The sequence below is a fragment of the Lampris incognitus genome, chromosome 3, assembly GCF_029633865.1.
Source record: "Lampris incognitus isolate fLamInc1 chromosome 3, fLamInc1.hap2, whole genome shotgun sequence".
Lineage (NCBI taxonomy): Eukaryota > Metazoa > Chordata > Actinopteri > Lampriformes > Lampridae > Lampris > Lampris incognitus.
Window position 1 is genome coordinate 80465972 of NC_079213.1, and position 25412 is coordinate 80491383.

Consider the following 25412-nt stretch of genomic DNA (forward strand, 5'->3'; position numbering starts at 1 on the left):
GACATTCCTGGGCCTCAGCTTCCCCTGCCATCTCCCTCCCCACCTCGGCCTGCCCAGCCTCAGGCCGCCCCGCAACCTGTTCGCACACGTTTACGCCCTGGCCACCTAGAGGACTTTGTGTCAACCTTTCATGTTTGAAATCCTGCCGGGGGGGGGGGATGTTATGTCTGCACACATCGACAGTGCTGCATTTGATTTGGTGCTGTTCTATTGTGCTGGGATCGATTGGTGATGCCTGCGGGCTCTGGGTTGTTTGATCGGGTCTGCCTGTGATGCTGTGTCAGTCTAAATAAAGAATGCAGCGTAGCGGTTGTGTCGAGCAACAGCGCTGTGTCCTGACGTGATTTCTAAATACAATACAATCACCTGTAGACTGGAGGTGGTCCGTAGCTGGGCGATCTCAATGTCCCTGGAATAGTAATCAACCACCACCAGGTAGTTTTTTCCATCCTGCTCGCAAACATCTGCCCCAATCTTGTGCCATGGGCCGGGCGGCAGTGGTGTTGTACGTAGGGGCTCTTTGTACTGTGAGGGCTTATTGATTTGGCAGAATGTGCACTGTGTAACTTTCCGGTAAATGTCCGATCCGATGCTGGGCCACCAGACAGACATCCTGGCTCTTTCACGACACTTTGTAAGGCCTCGGTGCCCTTTGTGAATCCTGTGTAGGATGTCTTCCTGATACACGGGGGGAATTACAATCCTGTCTTGGTACAGGAGCAGCCCGTCTGCCTCGGACAGCGATGCCCTCGCAGCGTGGTAGCCATGCAGATAAAAGGGCACGTGCCTCGGCCATCCCTCTCTGGTGTACCCGATCACCCTCTGCATTGTGTCGTCCTGACGTGTGGCCTGCTTTAACATGTCCAGCTTCGTGCTCGACACCGGTTTGGTTTCGATCACAGCTTCGACATGCGCACGCATATCCCCATCTCTGTCTGCCCTGCGGCCGTCCTGGAGTGGGTTCCTGGAAAGGGCGTCGGCCACCACCAGCTGTGAACCCGGAACATACACTGCTCTGGGGTTAAAACACATTAGACGAATTAGAAGCCACTGGCATCTCGGCGGCACTTCGTCCAGATCATATGCATTAATGAGGGGGGCCAGGGGCTTGTGGTCTGTCTGTAAGCTAAACTCAGCTAAGCCTAACAGATAACGGGAAAACCGCTCACAGGCCCACACCCCTGCAAGGCATTCCCTCTCTAACTGAGAGTATCTCTTCTCTGCATCTGTGAGAGTTCTGGAGCAGAAGGCAACAGGCTGAACTTTGTCCCCCTGAACCTGCAACAGTGCTGCCCCCAGCCCATAACTACTAGCGTCCACGCTCACAATGGTGGGCCTTGCTACATCATAGTATGCCAGGGCAGGAGTGGAAGACAACATTGCTTTTACCTTGGTGAAGGCTTGCTGTTGGGGCTCCCCCCACTGCCAGTCTGCGTCTTTCTTCAGCAGCTCACTCACACTGATGACAGTTCGGGTAGAAACCTCCCCAGATAATTTACCATACCCAGCCACTGTCTCACCTGAGGGACATTCTCGGGGCTCTGCATGTCTGAGATGGCCTTCACCTTGCCTGGATCAGGTTTGATGCCGTCTTTGCTGATTATGTGCCCGAAATATTGCAACTCACTCCTGCTGAAGCGGCATTTCTCCCAGTTGAGCTTCAGCCCCGATGTTTTGATTGTCTGCAGTACCGCCTCCAAGTTTCTATCGTGCTCGTCCTGGTCCTTGCCGTACACGAGTATGTCATCCATGACGACGACCGTGCCCTTGTGGTCTCTCAGCAGAATGCACATTTTCCTCTGGAAGATCTCCGGTGCCGATGTGATGCCGAACGGGAGTCGTTGGAAACAGAACCGGCCTCTGGAAGTAATGAAAGTGGTTAGTTTTACACATCTGGGATCCAGCGGAATTTGCCGTAAGATGCGTCTAGCGTTGTAAAAACCCCTGCCCCTGCTAACTTGGGCATAATGTCCTCCAGCGTGGGAAGCATAAACCGCTCGCGCTTAACAGCCTGGTTTAACCGCTTTAGGTCCACACAGATCCGTATCTTGCCGTTCTTTTTGACTACGGGCACCATGGGTGCGCACCACTCTGTGGGCTCGGTCACTTCTGTGATGATCCCCAAGGACTGCATGCGTTGCAGCTCGTCGTCCACCTTTGACATGAGAGGGAAAGGGACCCTGCGTGGCGTGCTGAGGGCATAAGGCTGTATATTGGGCTTAAGCTCAATCATGACAGGTTCACAATTAAGCAATCCAATGTCCCCGAAAACATCTTCGCTAATCTGATCTGTTCTAAAAACTAGGCCCATTTCACATGCAGCTCTGCGACTCAATAGATTGTTGGCATTTGGCCCTTTTATCACAAAAATCCCAATTTTGTCTATCTTACCCCGTCTCTCCGTGCACGCCACAAATTTCCCCGCACACTGCAGTGCTCCCCCTGGGCTTCTCAGGTCGATTGATGTTTTAACCAGCTGTGGCCGTTCAGGCAGTGACCTATATGCAGTCTGTGACATGGTAGTGATGTCCGCCCCCGTATCGATTTTAAAATTAACCAACTTGCCGCAGATCGGTAACTCCACTTGCCACTTTTTCTCAAAATCCATCCCCTCTATGCAACCGAGAAAGTAGGGGCGGCTTTCACTTTCCGCTTCGCCCTCATATGCATCATCCTGGTAAACGACCTCCCTCACGTCTCTGGTTTTGCATACGGCAGCAAAATGTCCCAGTTTGTCGCATTTCCTGCAACGCCTGTTGCGTGCAGGGCATTCCTGCTGCTGCCCATGCGCGCGATTACATCGGGGGCAGGCTGTTTTGGGCCGCTGTGCGTTTCCGTCGCCCTTATTGTAGTGGTTGTTAGCGTTACTGCGGTCGGTATTGGCGCCCTGTGCTTTGCTAACTGCATTCAGTTCAGCTGTAATTCCTTCCGCATTTTGCTGTTTAACCAGTTCGAACTGACGGGCCATTTGCACCGCTTTTCCTAGCGTGAGCTCATCTTCCATCTGCAACTTCTGTGACACGTCTCGGTCAGCAACTCCGATCACAACTCTATCACGAATGTGCACTTCCTTTAATGCCCCGAACTCACAGTGTTCAGTGATTGCTTGCAGCCGCGCAGCTAGAATGGAGGAGACTGATTGCTTGCAGCCGCGCAGCTAGAATGGAGGAGACGTAAGTTAAAAGAGAGGGCTAGGCAGTCCCTCGGGGTTGCTGGAGAGAGCTGACTGGGTTGGTTTGCGAATAGACTCATTGGGGGGAGGTGGCGTTCGCAGTTTTTAGTATTGCCGGCGCTGAAGACAGAAAGGTAGGGGAGCTGTTCCAGATTAGGAGGGGAGGCTAGTTGCCTCGTTTAGTTAGAGAGGGCCGGGAACGCTTAGGAGTGTTTTCGCGGACCTCCGCTCTCCAGCCCTGGTTCCAGTGGTCGGCACGCTGCCGCCCGCTGCCTGTACCGCCGACTGAACGCGATTGTTTCCCCAGCTGTCGGACGGTGCCAATAAAGCTTAGACCCTGGGGGAGGGTCTCGCCAGCCGAGCGAGCTAAATTTTAATCTTGCTATTTCCTTATTCTTTTTGTACTATGTTTTATATACGTATTCATTGGTGAGTTTTATTGTGCTGACTTTTTATAGAGAAGCAGAGGGCTAGGGGGCGGCTCAAGTTACCCGGGTGGTGGGGACGTTTACTGTCATATTTGCAGTGTTTGAGCAGGCGTTATAGCCCCCGTTTGCTCCTTGAGTGGCGGCGTAGCCTAGTGTTTGATTCCCCGTGTGCAGTGTCCCAGCGTGCGGAGCGTAAAGAGTGTGGTGTTTGCGTTCATGCGTGCCGTGCCTGATCTTAAAGGGTGCCCTATTCCAGGTGTGTGGTTTGCATTACAGTAAACAGACTCTACTCACCCGTGAGTAGTCGCCGGTCCTCAGGTCTATCTGTTTAACTCTGTAGGCCTTTTAATATCATTTGTGATAAAATAAAGGTTTGTCTGTTTTTCCCTGTTCCTCGACTGGTGTGTGTCTTTTGGGTCTCTGACGAAGCCCATTTCGGGCTTGTTTATTACATTACGTACACAGCATGCTGGGCACTGTAATTCTCATCACAAATCCTTATCTTGAAAACCTCATGGCAGGGCTATAATCACGAAAATGGCCAAGAATATTGGTATAGGCAAAATCTGTCTCTTGAGCAACAATGAGGTTGTCACTATATTATATTATTCGGTGGTTTATCTTGGACTAGTACTCATCAGACCAAACTTGAGCCCATATACCGTTTTCAGAAAAGAGCACTAAGAATAATAAATTGTATACATAGAAGAAATTCCTCGTAGCCTCTATTTCTTCAATTAGGTGTCCTCAGTGTTTATCAAGTGAACCATCTTCAGATTGGTTTATTAGTTCATAGCTCCTTAAAAAAACTCCGTTTTTTTTCATGACACATTTGCATACAATTATCAATTTCATACTTAATCCACATGTAGTTCTTCTCTCCTTAACCCCCCCCCCCATTCTCGTACTTCCCAATCTCGGTTTAGCATATTCTATCGAGGGTTCAAAATATGAAATTTTCTGCTTTTATATATTTTTTTAAATGTGTCTTCACGGCAGTTTAAACAAGCCCTGAAATCACTTCTAACCGACCATTATTTTCCATATGGTCTATCAGCTGGGTACAACCAATATTTTCCTTTGTCATATAAATCTAAAGGCTTACGAATATCTCTTGTTTTGCTTTATACGTATTGTAGCGGACTCTATGGACATTATTCACCATAATCGGTTTTGGTCGCTTTAAGAAAGTATTTCCGGGTTGACAGGGTGAGCTACGACGATGATTGGTTGGAGCAGTGCCATATTGCTCGGGCTGTTGGTTTGTGGGAAGAAGAAAAAAAGACACGCGTTCGTGTAGTAGGTGAGAGACATTGTCCGTCTGTACTTTCCTGCAATTTCTATATTGGTGACCCTGACGTTTATCTGCTGGACGTTTCCAGAGACAACTCTTTCTGAACATGACTACCAGAGCGTTTGAAAAACAGAGCGGCGACACTCCCACAGGCCCCCACTGTAGAAAATGGTGGGGACTTTTCCAGACAGCTTCCGGGTAATGGGGACCATGACTAGTTCCAGACATTGATTTTCACAGCATTGCTTTCCATTGCGTATCAAGCCATTTCAGCGGTAAGTTGATAAGTTGGGAGGTAAGATTTTTGATAATTCACTCCATTTACTGCATTACCTGTCATTAGTATAGTAAATACTGTTATTTTTTTATATGTGCTCAACATAAGCGCTCGATATTTTAACTTAATTATTGTTAACGTAATGACCGAACTAGGTCAGCTACCGGGCTAGCATGTTTGACGAATTTCTGTCCGATAAGTTTTTAATACATCAAGGAATTAAGGTTAACATTAAGTAGGAATGTAGGTTTGTGATTACAGGTTAATGATTACAGATTGTTAATACACCTGAATGAAGTTATTGTATGAATAAAATGTATGGACAAGTAAGATTTTGGCTATCTGATACTTGCTAGTTAGCTCGCTAGATTTAGATCAACTATGAGGAAAATCCTACACTATATATAACATATTTAATTCAATTATTTCCATTGGGGACCATTATATATTACGGTGTTCTGATTATCAACGAGCCTGTGATGGCAATTTGCTGTACTGCTACCGTATATCATTACACTTCAATAAAATTAATGTTACTATAGTCGGCTAACCCATTATTAATTTGTTAGCTTGCTAGCGTAGTTTTAAGTTGCCTTGAAATGGAACTCGTCAGCTCGTGATCAGGACATGCCCAGTCGTGTACAGAACTCGTTAACTCTGCGCTCTCAGTAAATTTCCACTTTCGAGGTTTTCAATATCCCTAGGGCGTTCAACTGGTGAACAAGGTAAACACACCATATAACAGCAGCAGAAGGGAGGAAGGAGGTAAACCGAGAATGTGTTCTCTCTGGCATACATTTCGTTACCATCTTTTTCCTAATTAATTTGTGGTGAACATTGCATATGTTGGAGAGGTTGTCATGGTCATTGTGTATCATTCATTTGGGCATTTTTTTGGGAGTGTGCACGGTTATGTACTCTGATATTTGTTGTATGGATTATTGTCTGGATAACTAAAAAGGACAGCTTGCCCATGTTATGACCAAGTTGTAAATGCGACTGCTCAGTTCACACTACTAGGGTTGCCAACTCCTTTAAATGGAAATAAGGAACAGGGGACAGGGACAGGGGTTGGATGGACGGGGCGGTGCGGGCATAACAAATATAATGTGCCTTACACTACACACACACACACACACACACACACACACACACACACACACACACATATATATATATATATATATATATATATATATATATATATATAATAAGTGTAACCCACTCTTGGATAATACACGTCTGCTAGGTTCGTAAGGAGCGAGGACTAGAGTGCAATAACCACGTAACACAAGGGTTTAAAGTTAACTGCTCTTGGCAACTTTAGTTTGCAGTTAGAAAAAGTATTCAACGCATAAAATATACATACATTCACCGATGTATGGAAAATAACAAACGAGCCTTTAATAAAATAAAAATAAAGTAAAATGTCCTTTCGTGAATGTGCTCACAGTTCAAACTCTTTTATAGTTAGTCGGTCAAAGTGTTTTGTCACAGTCAGTGTGTTCAGATCAGATTGGCTTTGATCTGTCCAAGTTCAAACACAAGAATCCATGAGATCAAAAAGTATCGTTGGAGTGCACTCTTTTTAACGTGTGTTCGCGTTCTTCACAGATTTTCTCCCTCAATAAAAGACCTGACCGATTCGCATATGCTCCAATACCGAGCGATGTCGACGCTGGGACTCTCAACGGGGTCAAAGGGTTCGTCTGCGGCCGATGTGGTTAAAGTTTGGTTCCAACACCAAATCGACGACAGGACTCCTCTTGGGTTGAATTCAATACAGCACCAAACCGTGGACGATAGTTGCAGGCATGAAAATCACTCACCTTTCGGCGAAATTCGCAAAATAGGTGATCCGATGAAAAAATATTTTTTTTGGGGGGGGGGGGGGTGTATGGACCGGACATGAAGATGGAGTTATACACGAGAGCGCGGAGCCATGGTGAGCTGGCCTATCGTATTCGAATTCGCCTTTTTCGTTGACAAAAATATTCCCCCCACGAGCGCGAGGGGCCTCGCGTCACCAGTCTTCTCTGGGAAGGTACCGCTACCCGATTGGTTCGTGAAGTGCTCGTGCAGCGAGTGCTTGTGCTGACCAAAGCGATTGATGGAGCAGCGCGCGGGGCTGAGCATTCCATGGGGCTGAGGGAAGACGACTCTTTGGACTAACGTTAGCTGACTGATGCCTGCCTGACTGAATTTGGTGAGCGTTTCAATCATTTCAATATTTTCTGATGTATAACGTTACTCAGGAGCTCTGTTGACATAGCCTAGTCCTACATGATTTCAGGTAGCTAATCTGTCACTAGCTAGAGATTTAATAAAGAATCCACGTGTCATCGATGCATACGTTAGCTATATTCCACACAGACAGGTGGAGAGATTTGCGTCTTGTGGAAAATTGTTAGCTGACTAGTTAGTAGGGTAACGTTAGCTAACGTTAGCTTACACCGTATACGCAGTAGACTAGGTTGTATAGCTAACGTTATCCCACAAAAAGAAACACGATGAACGTTAACTGTTGGCTAATTCTCAAAATCTCTAAAACCCATTTCAGGACGTGTGGACTGAGGAACTGGTGCGGTGGGAGGCTGAGGTAATGTTAACGCTAGCTAGCTAATGTTAGCTAGCTTTTTGTGTTCTAAGTTAGCTAACTCACATTGTAGAATCTGAGTCAACAAATTAGCTAACGTTACGTCAGCAAACGTTAACAATATCATAATTTCACTGTCCTATGTGTATGTGTCACAGGACAGGCTTATATCAAAGAACTGGACTGTAACCGTCGATTTATGAGTGGCGCAAGCCTGGGGGCTCTCTAGTGCCTGGCTGTTCCAGGATCACGGTAAAACGCAGGCGAGCGTAGCGAAATACATCGTGTAAGTTTACATTCACAGAATTATGTTGCGTAATGTTAGTCAGTGGAAGGGACATAATGTTAATTATTAACCTACTATATTGTAACTGTAAATACAGGATACCTTTAATCTGAAATCCAACTATGTATGTAGACCTAACGTTGTGTGAAAAACAATTTTCAATTTTACTCTGTGGGTTAGGGTAACGTTAGGCCTATAGTCTAAGTTACTTATCTGAACTTGTGAAACACTCGTTTACACATCGGATTTCAAGTGGACAGATATCTGTATTACATGTAACGTCAGATCCAAGTGTGAACAACCACCACTTATCAATTAAGCTCGAAGTCAACCCTACTAACGTTAACATTGTTTTTCCAGAATGAGTGTGTTAGGAGAGAAAGATGCTCTTCTTGTAAAACAAGTGGATGCAGGCATCAAATGCAGCTGGAATTGGTCATGGCTTAAACTAGAAGGGAAAATAAGAGTGAAAGAACAAGAGCTCTCATTCCATCTGTCAGATGTCTTCCGGAAGATCAATAAACAAGGATTCGCACGGTGCATTCTCTGCCAAAAAGATATAAACTACACCCATACACATGTTGTTAGTATTCCTATCTTGTTTTGCCACTATTACCCTATCTTAAAGCTGCGCTCTTGCGCATTTCATGAGAGAAGTTGTCAGTCTCGTTTCTTATATAGCATAATGTGAACATATACATACTGTCTTGTAATTATGCTTGATTTTTCTCTCAAAGTGCACCAGATTGATGCATTTAAATATAAAATGTTCAAAATTTTCTTCCAGGGGAGCATGCCCCCGGACCCCCCTAGAGGGTCAAATCCTTCTCACCTTTTTCCACCCCTGACCCGTTTTCATGCCGGTAGTTGGTTTAGCTAACTGAGTGATTCTCAAGATCTTTTAATGCTTCTGCTCACTGCGTGCGTGTTTTTCTCGCTACTTGGCTCGAGTCAAAAGGAAGTGGAAACCTTCACGCGCAGACTTCCTTTTCAACATCAGACTGACGTGACATCTAATTGGCTGCTGAAGGGCTACGTGTCCTCTGTTTGGCGTAGCAGCGGTTAACTTGAGACACTGCCTTCAAGTACAGTCGGATTTCCAAATAGGACATATTTAGTCATTAGAAAGAAACTAATTAGACAATTATTTCCTTTTAAGATTCAAGTTGTCTGTACATGCCTCAATGCACCTTATTTATCCCCATTTACATGTCACTCTGCATTTTCTTAATCTGAAAATGAAAATATTTGTTATCAGTTATGTTCAATTTATAGATTAGTTAAACCGGGTTTTACACTTGGGTTACATAAGGAATGATTGGCAACCCTACATTCTACAATATACGAAAAATCAGACCTCATCCGACACAATATGCCACACAACTTGTGCAGGCTCAGATAATTACTTTATCTATCAAATACAAGTTTGTGGTCCTTCTCACAGATCGCTACAATGCATTCATTTGTTGTTTCTGCAATAGAGCAGCTTGAGCAGAGGACACAATGCTTTGGCCGGCTATAGCTTCACTGTTTGCTCATAGTTCATTAATTAGGCGTATATCTTGATCCACTGACGCCTGCATCACTGGCCCTTGATCCACTGGCCCCTGCATCACTGTCTTCAGGTTTGCTGACTACATGCACACTGTGTCCCGGTATAGAACAAGACTGGCCACCAGGCTCCCCCACCGCTGCAACCTCTCGCCTGGCCCTCTCAGCCCTGGGAACACCTGCAGTTGGACATTTGTGGTGAGATCCATGGAGTTCCCCACCACCAACGCTTCATGGTGGTCGCCTACGATCTACACTCAAAATGGCCTGAACTCACCACTTCCGGCACTGTGACCTCACAGATCATCATCGACTTCCTGGACTCTCTTTTCTCTCGCTGGGGCCTCCCAAAGGCCATCACCACTGACAACGGCCCTCAGCTGGTCTCTGCTGAGTTCACTGCTTATCTCGAAAGCAAGGGCATCCGTCATATACGCACTGCGTACTACCACCCCCAGGCCAATGGCGGTGTTGAACGTTTTCACCAGTCACTGAAGAACGGCCTCAGAGCACACATGGCCCAAGGGTGCTCTTTCACGCATGCCATCCGTCACACTCTGCTGCACTATCGGGCCACACAGCACTCGACCACAGGCGTCTCCCCAGCCTCTCTCATGCTAGGCCGGGAACTGTGCATGCCCCTTGACAGGCTCCGCCCCTCCACACCTCAGGCACCTCCCTCTGGGGTCAGAGCCTCAGTCACTCGTCAGCAGACGCGGATGAAGCAACGGTTTGACCAGTCAAAACGAACCAGGGTGCCAGACATCAATGTGTCAGACTGGGTCAGGGTCCGCAGGCCCCACAGGGACAATAAAATGGCTTCATACTGGTCCTCTCCTCCCCAAGTCACCCGTCAGCTGGGCCCAGCCACTTACCTCCTCAGCGATGGCACTTGGTGGCACTCCAGTCGTCTACGGAAGGTGTCAGCTCCGCCACACACAGCTGGTGACACAACCATAGCCATTCCCTCAGCATGGCGAGACGCCCCGGGGCTTCATGCAGCTCCTACACGGGCCCCAGACATTTCTGGGCCTCAGCTTCCCCTGCCATCTCCCTCCCCACCTCGGCCTGCCCAGCCTCAGGCCGCCCCGCGACCTGTTCGCACACGTTTACGCCCTGGCCACCTAGAGGACTTTGTGTCAACCTTTCATGTTTGAAATCCTGCCGGGGGGGGGGGGAAATGTTATGTATGCACACATCGACAGTGCTGCATTTGATTTGGTGCTGTTCTATTGTGCTGGGATCGATTGGTGATGCCTGCGGGCTCTGGGTTGTTTGATCGGGTCTGCCTTTGATGCTGTGTCAGTCTAAATAAAGAATGCCACGGAGAGGTTGTGTCGAGCGACAGCGCTGTGTCCTGACGTGATTTAAAAATACAATAAATTGATCTATAAAATGTACTCACACTCAACAGTCGCACGGACTTTCGATCGTGATACCATCACGATTATGACCTGATTTACGTGATGTGGTCATGACTCGAGGGTTAGGGTTAGGGTTCTATCAGATCATGACCACATCACGTAAATCAGGTCATAATCGTGATGGTATCACGAATATTAATTAAAGTGATGCCATCACGAAAGTCCGTGCGACTGGGTTGCAATATTGCCTTGTCATCATGTTTACATTGCCATGCCATTAAATAAATTCTTCTATTTATTGGAAACCTACGTTTGTGTCAGCCTCCCTTTTATGTTGCAGGCTCACCAACCAGGCTGTAACATATTACGATTGTTTTCTTGAATGCAGTTTATTGCCTTGTATTTTTTGCACTGCTGATCAAACTTGCGTATTTACAGTGAGCAGTTACTGGTATTCATTGATTTTTATTCGTCATTATGCATGCTTACATTGTATGTGAAAGTCAGGGATCATATCAGGATAATATCAGGGATGTGTGGTGGAGCTAGGGTTACCACCTTTGTCTCATCAAAAAACTGGACACCAACACGCTAAATGCCCACTCGCTAACGCGTTCCAACATCAAATGTTTGACAGATCTTTGACAATGCAGGTAAGTGATGTACAGTGCAAGTAGATCGAACCCAATAAAATAGCTGATGGGCAGTGTATGTCTAAAACCGTTGATTTTATCAACAGGAATGTAAAAGGAGGTTGATTGATGGTTAAAATAAAGCCGACTACTACAGGAAACTTGGTTATGTAATGTGTGCTAACATAGTGTATGCTAATATGAACGAACGAATGAACTCTTTCCCTCCAAAAATAAATCTGATATAAGTAACTTATGAAGTTGTCACTCCGCCACTTCACATACCAAATTAAGATTTAATATGCAATCAATGTAAGAGCAGTTAAAAGTACAAAGACATTGTTTCATGTTTCATATTTTAGTATTTACCGTTTAATATAGCACTCGCTGCTGTCTGTCCCATAGGAGAACTTGACAGCGCGGGGATTGTTTAGAACTACTGACGTGTACATGAACCACGTGTTCGCCTGGCGGCGAGATCAATCAGTGTCATAACTCTCTCTCAACGGCTCTGATAACTGCTAATGCTGTTTCTCTCAAGCTGCCGGAGTTCTGGGAGTCGTCAACCTCGGCTTGGTTCGCCCAGACAGAAGCGCAGTTCGTATTGCAGGAAATCACCGCGGATGCCACAAAATACTATTATGTGGTGTCGGCTCTCGGCGATTCAACAGCAACCAGAGTGGTGAGGTGAGCCTCCTCAGAAATCCTCTGGAGCAGGATAAATACAAGACACTCAAAGCTCACCTGTTGAAAACTTTTGAACTTTCTGACACTGAGCGGGCCAGCTGCCTTTTCTCTCTAAAAGGCCTCGGTGACAGTAAGCCGTCTGAACTTAAGGACAGGATGCTGGATCTCCTGGGAGAGCACAAGCCCGACTTCCTCTTCATACCCAACTGTTTCTGCGACAGCTGCCTTCTCAGGTACGGGCAGCTTTAGCCAACACCGCCGTCACTGACTGTTGTGCTCTGGCCGAGGAGGCTGATACATTTTTCCTGGCTGGTCAACAGCACTGCGCGGCCGTGTTTTTTCCTGCCCAAACATTTTCATAGCTGCCTGGAGACACAGTATTCACTGCCGCCGCAGCTGCTCCTCAACGGTGGCAGGACCACTGCCTGTGTTTTTACCACGCAAAGTTTGGACGCAAGGACAAGCGGAACGGATCTCCATGCAGTTTCAGCGCGGCTGGAAACACCGGGGCCGGCGCTCAGTAATGGCAATGTGCGTCAACCGAACTGGCAGGCTGCTCTTCATCAAACACACCATTTCCAGATGGCGGTTCTTGTGCGACACGGGTGCGCAGAGGAGCGTCCTGCCCACATTGATAATAGACATCATATCCTGTGGATATGCCCCCCCCCCCCATGGAAGCTGCTAACGGCAGCGCCATCCGCACTTATGGCACTAGGTACGTGGAGTTGTGTTTTGGAGGACAGTGGTTCAGTTGGAACTTTGTCATGGCAAAAGTGGCCATCCCCCTCCTTGGCACGGATTTCCTATACGCCTATGGGCTGCTGGTGGATGTCAAAAGCCGCTGAGCGACGCTGTCACTTTCTATTCGTATGTATGTACACTCAGCGGCGCGGACTCCATCAGACTGTCTAGCATGCTGTCCACCACAGACGATTTTCTCCACGTTCTCGCTGAGTTCCCGGTCCTCACGCAGCCCACCTTCTCGTCTTCCACTGCCAAGCACGGAGTGGAGTACCACATTGCCACCACTGGCCCACCAGTCTATGCTCGGGCTCGGCGCATCCACCTGGCCAAGCTCACCGCCACCAGGGAGGAGTTCAAGAATATGGAGCGCCTAGGCATCATTAGCCACCCCAACAGCCCGTGGGCTTCACCCCTCCACATCGTCTCGAAGCCTGGCGGCAGGTGGCGCCCGTGTGGTGATTACCGGTGACTCAACAATACAACGATACTGGACCACTACCCAGTCCCACACATCCAGGATGTTTCCGCCCACCTGGCTGTTAAAGTCATCTTTTCAAAAGTGGATGGACCTCGTCCGTGGATACCATCAGGTGCCCGTCCATCTTCTGGATGTCCCCAAAACAGTGTTGATCCTCCTATTTGGACTGTTCGAGTTCCTGCGCATGCCGTTCGGCCTCAATAACACCGCGCAGACATTCCAGCGCCTCATGGATTTGGTGCCACGGGACGTCCTTTTCGTTTTTGTCTATCTAGACGACACCCTTGTCGCCAGCACCTCCTAAGCGGAACACCTGTCCCACCTCCGGACTCTTTTTGAGTGGCTCAGCCAGCATGGGCTGATTGTCAATCCAGCCAAGTACCAGTGCGGGCTCACCACGATCGACTTCCTCAGACACTGAGTCACCAAAAACGGGGCAGTGCCCCTCCCGTCAAAGGTGAACGCTGTCGTGAACTTACCACGACCAGTCACAGTCAAGTCCCTACAAGAGTTCCTCGCCATGGTGAACTTTTACCACGACTCTATCCCCTGAGCTGCTCAACTCATGCGATCCCAGTATGAGGCCCTGAAAGGCAAGGCCACCAAACACATGGTGGACTGGTCCGCGGAGAGGGACAAGGCATTTGTGGAAGCTAAAACTGCATTGGCTGATGCAACAATGCTGGCGCACCCGTCACCCAAGGCTCTGGTCGCCATTACCATATACGCTTCGGACTATGCAGCCGGGGCGGTGCATGAGCAGTGGGTGAACGGCACTTGGCAGCTGCTCGCTTTCTTCAGCAGACAGTTAAACCCCAGCGAACAGAAGTATAGCACCTTCGATCGGGAGCTTGTCGCTCTCTACCTTGCCGTTCTACACTATCAATCTCTGCTGGAGGCCCGCCAGTTCACAGCGTTTGTGGACCACAAACCACTGACGTTCGCCATGGCCAAGGTGTCTGAGCTTTGGTCCGCCCGCCAGCAATGACAGCTCTCCTACATCTCGGAGTTCACCACAAACATACAGCATGTTGCTGGCAAAACCAAACTCGTCGGCGTCTACTTGAGTTTTGACTATGCCTGCATGGCAGCTGACCAGGCCAACAACCCGGACGTGCAAGCTTTCAGGATGCTGTCACAGGGCTGCAGTTAGAGGATGTGGCTTTCGACGATGCTGGCACCACGCTCCTGTGCGACATCTCCATGGGTCAGCCACGGCCTGTCATTCCCACTGGCTGGAGGCGGCTTATTTTCGATGCTGTACATGGCCTCTCCCACCCTGGCAAAAAGGCGTCTCAAAGACTAGTGGTGGCAAATTTTATTCTGGCACGGGCTCAAAAAAGACATGAGAAACTTGACTGACACCTGCGTGGAGTGTCAGCGCTCCAAAGTGCACCGCCACACCAGAGCCCCCCTGGCACAGTTCCCGGTGCCTAAAAGGAGGTTCGACCATGTAAACGTGGACCTAGTGGGCCCCCTGCCCCCTTCCTACAGTTTGACTTACCTCCTCACCATGGTGGACAAGTCCACTCGATGGCCAGAAGCCATCTCACTGTCAACGATGACATCCACCGGCGTAGCCCGGGCATTCACTCGGACCTGTGTCGCCCGGTTCAGCCCCCCATCTCACCTCTCCTTGGACTGGGGATCACAGTTTGCATCTGAGCTCTGAAACGCAGTCGCAGAGAGCATAGGAGTGAAGCACCACCACATACCACCCGCATGCCAACAGGTTGTGCGAGTGGTTTCATCACTCTATGAAGGCTGCTCTTCGGGCCAGCCTCAAGGATAGCAGCTGGGTCGACAGTCTCCCGTGGGTCATGCTGGGCATCCCGACCTCCCCTAAGGAGGACCTCCAGTCCTCGTGCTGAACTGGTTTACAGACAGCCATTGCGGGTCCTAGGGGATTTCGTCCCCAACACCACGGCTCCCTGATCTGCAGCCCATCAACGGACCAGCTCCTGGATAATGACAGAGCTTTCACACCGGTCCCCACTTCGCAACAAGGCTTCTCAGTCTCACATCCCCGGAAGTCTGCAGTCGGTGGAATATGTTTTCATCCACCATGACGCCCACCGTGGACCCCTGCAGCCTCCCTACAATGAGCCATTCCGCGTCCTGGAGACCAGGAACAAGCACTTTGTTGTGGAAGTCGGCAACAAACCAGAGCATATTTCAGTGGATCGCCTCAAACCAGCTCACCTGGACTTGGACCGACCTGTTGGACTTGCCCAGCCCCCACAGCAGGGGTGCCCTTCTAATCTGCCCTCACCCCCAACAAGGCCCCTAAGGTTCCTGCACATACGCACACACACACACACCCACTCTATTACCCCACGCTGCCGCAGGGTCCCTAAGGCCCCTCATGTGGGACCCCGGCCTCCGCACCTGTTTGGTGAAGTTGTTGCAGCCGGGCTATCCACCCCCCTCCACGTTGACTTTTTCTATTATGGTGAATTCTGCGGCCACCCCCCTCCACGTTGACTTTTTCTATTATGGTGAATTCTGCGGGGACGTATGTAGCGGACTATATGGACATAATTCACCATAATCGGTTCTGGTCGCTTTAAGAAAGTGTTTCCAGGTTGACAGGGTGAGCTACTACGATGATTGGTTGAAGCAGCACCATGAAATGTTTTTAAATTGTTCAACAGGCAACAGAACCTTCACTGTCTTGAGCCAGTTCCCAGGAGCTGTCCAATTGTTTGAATGGCCTTTACATGTTAGGCACAATCAGGGTGGGGATAACGTTGGTGTTTGGAGGACCATGAGAGAACACCATCATTGTTGGATTCTCTGTCCACAATGAAAGTATGGAGAGGATGTAGCGAGACATCAACCATGTTGTTTCATCACAATTCAGAGAGCAATTCCTCGCTCTTGAGGTTGAAGGGCTGCTGGACCCCTTAAATGAAGCTGACCTTTTCTGTCTCCATTGAGTCTACCTTGACCTGGTGAACAAAATTTTGTATGAACATCAATCAGCACACAATTATCACAGCCTGTCAATCAGAGGACACTAAACATCACTGCAGCTATACCACACTAATCTACATTACCAGGAGCTACATCTACACCACCCAGAAAGTGAAATTACCATTCTCTCCCAAGCAGGCGCAGAGCCGATACCTCATTGCAGAGGGGGTGAGGATCTGTAATGGGGCCCTTATACTGACTATAGGCTGTCTGGAGATGCAAGACAGACCCAATGGGAAACTTATGGACATGGAAGGGTGGAATGGAGAGAAATGAAATGGAGTGTACTATTTCAACGCCATGGACAGTCCTGTGGATGTTTCATTGAACAATGACCTGCTGATACTATTTAAGCAGTACAACTGCTGATAGGCTATTTCAGAACCATGGTCGGCGTCATGGATTTTACCAGTAATTTGCTCAAACCTCCGTCAGATAAAGCATAAAAAATTAATGCAGACTAAACTAGCATGGCAGGCAACCAAGGATAGAAGGCAAATTAATACACAGTTTGACGTTCAGTGATGATAGATACCCATACGGCCATATAGCCTACACAATCAAGCTACACATAATCAACCCATGCACGGCAACAAACTACAAGTGTGCAATCTCTGTGGCCTGCCATTAATACAACAACCAAGCAGACACGGTAATCTATAACACAAGCAGCAACAAACCACTATTTTTGAAAAAGGCCAGATAGCCAGCATCTATGACAAGCCTATGTTACCACACATAATGAATATGAAACAACTTACCATTGATGTTTTCATCCCGTGGCTGTCAGTTTGAATCCAATCCAGCAAAAATGACATGGAATCCATTTTAGCCTACAGGAAGTGTCCAATCTCCAAAATGTCCAATATCCAAAAACTCAAATACATTTTAATATGCCAAACTTGAACATTGACATCGGTAATGATGTCACATCACCCTTTTATTTTAAACTGATTTCAGAAATGCTCTGATCTGGACTTTTCTTTTTTCACTTTTATTGTTATGAAAAACAGCGAGGGAAACAGAAATTCATCAGACAGGATGCCAGCTTTTAAAACTCCCGGCAGCCAAATCAAATCAAAGTGGCAGGGCTCGATTAAGGGGTTCTAAGGGGGTAGAATCAATGACAATACAAACAGGCCACAGTGCCCCCGCTGGTGCTGTTTGGGGCCTTGTCTCTGTTTTGCAGAAGACAAAAATGTGGTCTGAGTCTGACTTTTTATTTTTTGCCACAATCAAGACACACAAACTTTGTTCAAAATGTTCAACTAAACAACAAAAATGTGTGTTCAGTCAGGCAGATTGGGCCCAAGGTGGGCCCCTTTGTAACTGGAGAGAACCGTGGGCTCGGGGCAGCCACCCTGTCTTTTGGATTTCTTCCACCTATGTGCCACTCTTCTGACATCCCTTTTCAGATGATGAATGTTGTTGTTAAAGCAGGGTGAAGAGTTAGTTGATGAAAAGGACCTGGTAGTGTAGGGAGCTTTGGTATCTAGCACAGAAGCACACTGATTATTGAACCAGGTTACAAGATCATTAACATTGGAGGAGTCAACTGGGGGGGGGGGGTAATAGGAATCAGGGAAACAGGATGGAAAAGTAGCTGCAGATTTGGCATTTAAGAAGAGAGAGTATACTGTGCACTTCTGCGGTTGAACAGAAGACTGAAACATGGTGTCAAAAACAATGCATCTGTGGTCAAGAGACAAAATCAGACATGGAAAGAGTTCAACTTCAGAGCGAGGATAAAAACAATGTCAAGAGTGTGACCATGGTCATGGGTAGAGCCGGACATCTGTTGAACAAGGTTAAAAGAGTTGGTAAATTTTTTTTTTTGTGCATTTTTCCCCTTTTTTCTCCCAAATTGTATCCAGCCAATTACCCCACTCTTCTGAGCCGTCCCGTCCCGGTCGCTGCTCCACCCCCCTCTGCCGATCAGGGGAGGGCTGCAGACAACCACATGCCTCCTCCCATACATGTGGAGTTGCCAGCCGCTTCTTTTCACCTGACAGTAAGGAGTTTCATCAGGGGGACGTGGGAGGATCATGCTATTCTCCCAGTTCCCCCTCCCCCCTGAACAGGCACCCCGACCGACCAGAGGAGGCGCTAGTACAGGGCAGCGTCCGAGTGATGTCATAGCATCGCTGTCGCTATGGATGCGTCACAGGAAGTCAGACATGCGGAGCACGTTAGACAGTATAGCATGGCTGTGTTTACAACACCAACTCACATACATGCTGCCATATATCCGATAATATTAAATTACGCAAAAAACGAAGAAAATTACAACAAACTGCATACTTCTAATGTAGTCTAGTACATCCGATGTCTGACTTTCGTTTGCTGCGAAGCTTCTGCTTCCGCTTGGGAAGGGCTAACAATAGCTCATGGACACTGCCCCATTGTGTCTGTGGGGACACCCAACCAAGCTGGAGATAACGCGGGAATTCGAACTTGGTAGGCAACGGAATAGACTGCCATGCCACCTGGACACCCCCATGCACTTCTAAAGCTTATTTTCCAAAGTTTCTTTTCACTGGTGTGTTCGCAAGGTATTTATAAGAAAAACCAAAAAGCCGCCATGTCATATTCTTATGTTGCAGTGGTTCTTACCCATATGACTTCTTCAGCAAATGTCCAAACTGTTCAACAGCAGAATAAAGTATCACTCCTGTCATAAAACTTCTTCCTCTTCACAACTCACAGTTTCCACCTATGTCTAAGCTGTAAATGCAACTTAAAATCACTGCTAAAAATGGCTTCCCTCTTTGGGAAACAAAGTTGACGTATGCTGGGTAACACATTGATGACAGATGGGCCTCCACACTATAGACAATATGATGGCATAAAAGTGTCAGACCTGCCACTTCCTCTCTTACCACTCTCACACATGTTAATTGCAGGCTATTAATGGCATGCTGATTGCTTTATGGCAAGATAACAAACAAAGCATTCTGTTTGGCAGAGATGGAAATGAGGTCATGTGATGCGTGAAAAATGGAAGGAAATGCCAAGTGGACAATTCACACCACAAAGTACTATAAGTGATGAGTTCTCTTTTTTTTTTTAAATCACAACCTCTCTAAAATCCATCATTGCTCCAGAGTCCTGGGAACCACAACAGTTTAAAAGGGGCCCCATCAGGAGATTCCCAACAAACTGAAGAAGTGTTTAATTTAACTGTGTTTACTTAACGTGGCCTGTATATGAATGGATATTGTAATAATAAATGTTCATTCTGTCTGCTGTTATTTTCCAAACTAATTTATACAAAAATTAAGCCACAGAACAACTCTTGTTAAATCAGAAAAAGCGCTTTTGGAAACCCTATATCACACTTATACAATATTTTGCTTCCTTTACACTAAAATAGCAGTTTTCACTTGGAAGTGTTACCCAGACGGGATCTATAACTCATGGCTCACAGACAGCAAAAAAACAGCAAAAGGCGATGTGGTTGATGTTCATATGATACTTCATTCAGACTGTAAAGTCTCCAATTTTCTGCAGTAAACAAAGTCTTGTCTGTCTCTTTCATCTTAGTGGCTGTATTAAACACACTAGTTACTGTTTAGACATGCCTGGGGGCAGAAATGCTAGTTGTTGTGATATTGGAGCCTCTAGTGTGGACTAGAAAGCTCCTGAGAGCTTGTTGACTAAATCACATGCTCAAGTTATAACAAGCCCCAGAACCCCCAACCCTACCCCTATCCCCCCCCCTCCACTTTACCCTGCACTGCTTAGTGACTAGTGCTGTTGTATTACACTTATCACTTATAGTTGTTTTGATGGACTTATTGTGGAGGAAGGTCCAACCAGCCAATTCTTCAAACCAATAATAATTTATTATGGTGGCCAGGGTTGGAATCTCATGTCATAATCTGTATCAGGCCATTTTCCCCCTCAATTCTACACAGAAATGCTCATGAGCACACACACACACACACACACACACACACACACACACACACACACACACACACACACACACACACAGTCATTCAAGTGAGTTTTATTAAATCAATTCAATTTTGTTGGTATAGCCCAATATCTCAAATTACAAATTTGCCTCAGGGGGCTTTACAGCGCCACAACATACTGCCCTTAGACCCTTACATCGGATAAGGAACAACTCCCTAAAAAAAAATTAAAAAAAATCACCCTTTAACAGGGAGGAAAAAATAGGGAGAAACCTCAGGAGGAGCAACAGAGGAGGGATCCTAGATGGACCAAAATGGACAGATGTGCAATGGATGTTGTGTGTCCAGAGTAAAACACAATTTACAGAATACAACACTGAAAGAGGATAACACAATTATAATGGCATTATAAGATATATGAAGAATGTGATGAGGAGGACGCCTAGCAGTGTCCAGATGCCACCAGAACAGCCCGGGACCTGAGCCATGTGACCACCATCACCATGTAGCCCTGACAGGAGGACAGACTACACCTACATGCACACAGGGGGAACTCACATCACACCATTCACATATACAGGAGAAGAGACAAGAAAAGACTTTGTTCACACAGGAGACTGAGAAAGACATGAAAACAGTTGCAATAGCCAATACTCTATAATCTCATCGGCAGAGCAGTGCTTGGTAAATTCAATGGGAGAGAAACCTGCCATGCAGTACAGGTTGTGAAGCACTCAATGTAACGGCAACTAATTTTAGGTTAAGGCAAAAAGATGAGTTTTAAGTTTGAATTTAAAGGACTCAACGGACTGATTGTCTAATGGCAGCAGGCAGGTTATTCCACAAGAACGGGGCCTGATAGGAAAAGGTCCTGTCACCAGCTGGCTTCTTTTTAACTTTGGGTACACACAGGAGCCCTGTATTTTGAGAGCAAAGGGGTCGAGATGGAATGTACGGTTTAAGGAGATCAGACAGGTATGATGACGCAAGCCCATTTAGGATTTTGTAAGACAGCAGAAGCACCTTGAAGTCTGACTGAAGATGGATAGGAAGCCAATGATGGGAGGCCAGAATTGGTATAATATGATCAAATTTTCTAGTTTGTTAGGATTCTAGCTGCAGCATTTTGAACCATCCAAAGAATTTTAGTACTAGCACGGGGCAGACCTGAAAACAGAACATTACAGTAATCAAGTCTGGATGAAACAAATGCATGTATTGGAGTCTCCGTGTCAGCCATGGACAGAAAAGACCGAATTCCAGCTATGTTACATAAGTGAAAAAAGGCAGTCTTGGTGATTTCTTTACGATTTTTGGCTGCCACACTGTGAAGTCACAGAGTTGTCGATTGTTATTGTTACTTGATCAGATTGGTGTCTGTGTCTAGCAGGGCCAACGACCAGCAACTCAGTTTTATCCGAGTTTAAAAGCAGGACATTTAGTGACGTCACATTTTTCCCAGCAGCCAAGCAGGCCTCTAAATAAGTAATCTGACTATGATCGTCAGTGCTTATAGGCACATACAGCTGAGTATCATCTGTATAGCAATGGAAATTTATTCCATGACTGCGTATAATTTGCCAAGAGGCAAAACATAAAGAGAGTATAAGAATACGATAGTGATTTGTAGTATAACACCATACACATGTTTATTGGACTGCTATGCTTTTATGAGGTCCTTTTTCCTCTGATGTGTTTGCAGGTTGTCACAGCCCCAGGCCATGTCTCCAGTTGTTTCTCTTGTGTTTCTATGTGTTATCCTTTGTCCCAGTGTCTCCTGTTTTGTACTGTGTGTCTGTGACTGTGTATGTGGTGTGGGCCATAGGCGGAAACCCTCTGCCTATGGACACGATCCCCTATCCTGGGAAAAATATGTTCCCTCCCCCAATATATCACTGTAAACACAAAATATGCAACGAAAACACTTGTGCTGATTACAGATGCTTAAGTTTCAAAAGATTGCGACCCCCTACGTTTGCCTCAAAATGGTTTGATCCACTGCACCCCCCCCCACACACACACACACAGCCCTCAGCAGTGGCACATGATGCAGGTACAGTGCATGTATTTGAATCTGACAGTCATTGGTGGCTGACCTTCACTAAGTAGTTCAAACTCGTGTTAATTTCGTTAATGAAAACTACAACTATATATGTTGGTAAGCAAACTTTTTTTCCATGACTAAGACTGAGTGAAATGGACTGATATAAATATGTACGATGATGTTTGACCGAAATAAATCATTCATTCATTCATTCAAATACGAGATGATGATGAGATGGCACTGACATGTAATACTGTTGATGAAAACAGACGAGACTAAAATGTAGTTTAAAAGATTAAAAAAAATTTGCCAAAATCCCTCTATTTTTTTTGACAAAAATAAGAGAAGATAGTACAGTGTGGGAGTGCAGGAATGCGGAGACGGAGAGATCGAGTCGAGTCAATTCCGTGTACTCGCCACAAAACGACACCGATACAGCACAATCTCTCGTGGCAACCAGCTAACCGCTAGGCTGCTGCAAACATGGCTCCAACCCGGAAACTCTAAGCAGTACCTATGTCAGCACTCTGAACGTCTGCCTTAAAGGAGCAGCAGCCCCTGGTGAAGCTACCCTCAATTGTGTATCACCACAACAGACTTTTTTTAAATTTATCCTCAGTCACTTTACAGCTGTTAATGGCTCAGACTGGCCTCCTACCGCAGTTTCTGCTGTAGTTTCTAGGAGCGCTCGTTTTGTGTTCTGTTTGAACAATGGATCCTGGAAACCCGCAGGGGTTAAAGTGGGATTTGGTAAGTGGGGGATCTCTGAAATCAGGAAATTAACCCTACGAGCACATGCACACACACACCCACTACATGCTCAATAAATCACTGGCTACATGTTCAATTTAAAAATTGAAATGCATTTTAATCAGTCTTTTGTATTAGTTGAACATGCCACAACTAGCCAGCAACGTCAGCTACTAGCTAGCAACGTTACCGGGTGGAAGTTAGCTAGTTAGCTAGCTAACGTTACGTTCGCTAACGTTAGTTGCTTGAATGAAAACCACAGCAGAGCTAGACAAAACTATTGGAAATACTATTGGAAATACACTGAAGATACTCACTCTTTATGCCCCCCAATCCAAGATAATAGCGCAGGTAGCAGGTTGACGCTCTCTCGAGTCTTGTCTGACTGGTGCGGTGAACTGACCCTGACCCGTGAGTGTGAAGCCAGTCTCTTTTGATGTCAAGTCTGGTGAAGCCAGACAGCAGGCAGGTGCGGGTCACGTGAGGACGCGATATCATTCAAACTTTTAGAAAAAGTAAAGTAGTATAAAAATAGAAGAACGACTTTATTTGCGATTTATTTTGTAATGCTTGTGAATTGGCTGCATCATGTTTTTTGTTTTAAATTTTACTGTGACAAAAAGGTTGAAATTACTCCTGTCTACAGAGTGCCGGATCTCAGCTCCGGTTGACTTGGGGGAGGAGGGGAAGTGCCGGTGTCGGGATCCGGGTAGCTCCGACCCACTTTAATCACTGGAAACCCGCAATGGTAACACGGCCTGCAGACACAGATAGAAGTTACCACATCAAAACCAGAGAAGTACAGACCTATCGATGCAATCGCCGACACCTCGGCGAAAAAAGAATAAGATACAAGTGCAACAGACACCCAGCAGACGGAGCCCAGCGCCAGCAAGTTCGTCAGCAGGAACCTGCTGAACCTCCAGACCTGGACAGTCAGCCAAACGGACAGCGGTTTGGCTATACCACATGATCAGGTCGCACTATCAAACCAAGGCAAGTTCTTTATTTGTGAGCATTTGTAAAGGGTCGCTGCCCTATGAATTTTTTTTTAAATCATGTGAATGCACTTATCTTTAATGTGTTGTACTTACCTGTTCATATTCACATGAATGCACTTACCTGTAAATGTTATTGCACTTACCTGTTCATATTCCTTTGAATGCACTAACCTGTAGTGATCCTACCTGTTCATGCTTTGTCTTCCTTATCTGTCATCGTGGAGTTATTGCACCTTGATGAGCTCCAGTACCTCCCGCCTACTGAATGTTCATACAGGGCACATCGTTCCTCTGCTGAAGTTATAACAGACATTTTCCATTTGTTGCGCAGGTTCAAGCTACCAGCATTGCATCGACCAAAGAATATATGTAATGTGGAATTTATGTTGTCCCAGCTTAATGTTCTACAATTAGCATGTGTTGTGGTGACAAAGGCATTGTTCTGTATTTCAAAAACGTTACACCAATAGGATTGTTCTGGTAGCATGTAAGGTAGCACTTTTCGGAAAAAATGAGATGTAACATTATGATATGCTAGTCAGCATAGCCTTTGTACCTTACAGCTTGCCATAGAATAGTGACATTTTCAAGTCCCGCGTGATTGGAGCAGTCATGTATGTGATCCAAAATGGTGGAATGAATAAACACAGTGCTGAGCCGGAATATGCATTTATTGTTTTACTAAGTTTATAAATGTGCCACAGGGCAAATAGTACAGGAGGTAGACTCACAAATTAGTCTCTGTTAACAAGGAACTAGTCTCGCAAATTAGTCTCTGTTAACAAGGAGCTATCCATCCATCCATTATCTGAACCGCTTATCCTGCTCTCAGGGTCGCGGGGATGCTGGTCTCTAAACGCTTCGCTCAACTAGAGACAGGACAATCCCAGCTTTCGTTGCTAAAACTGGGAGGAAGCAATTAGAGAGTTTAAAAAAAAACTGCATCGTAAAACCAATCCGAAGTCTTTAGGGCGGCCCTTCATATTGAGGCGGTGACATACAGAAGTCGTGTGTTTGTAAACAGTAGTACCAGCAACACATGCATTATAGGTTGCCTCAGCAGTTATATCAACTATTTTGCATTTAGATGTCCCCAGACATTGGTAGGCGGAGATCTCTGATTGTATGTTATCGTGAGACTGACAAGAAGCGACCAACAAACCACCACCCACCCCTGCTACGCTAGTTTTAAAACAAACGAATCCCCCA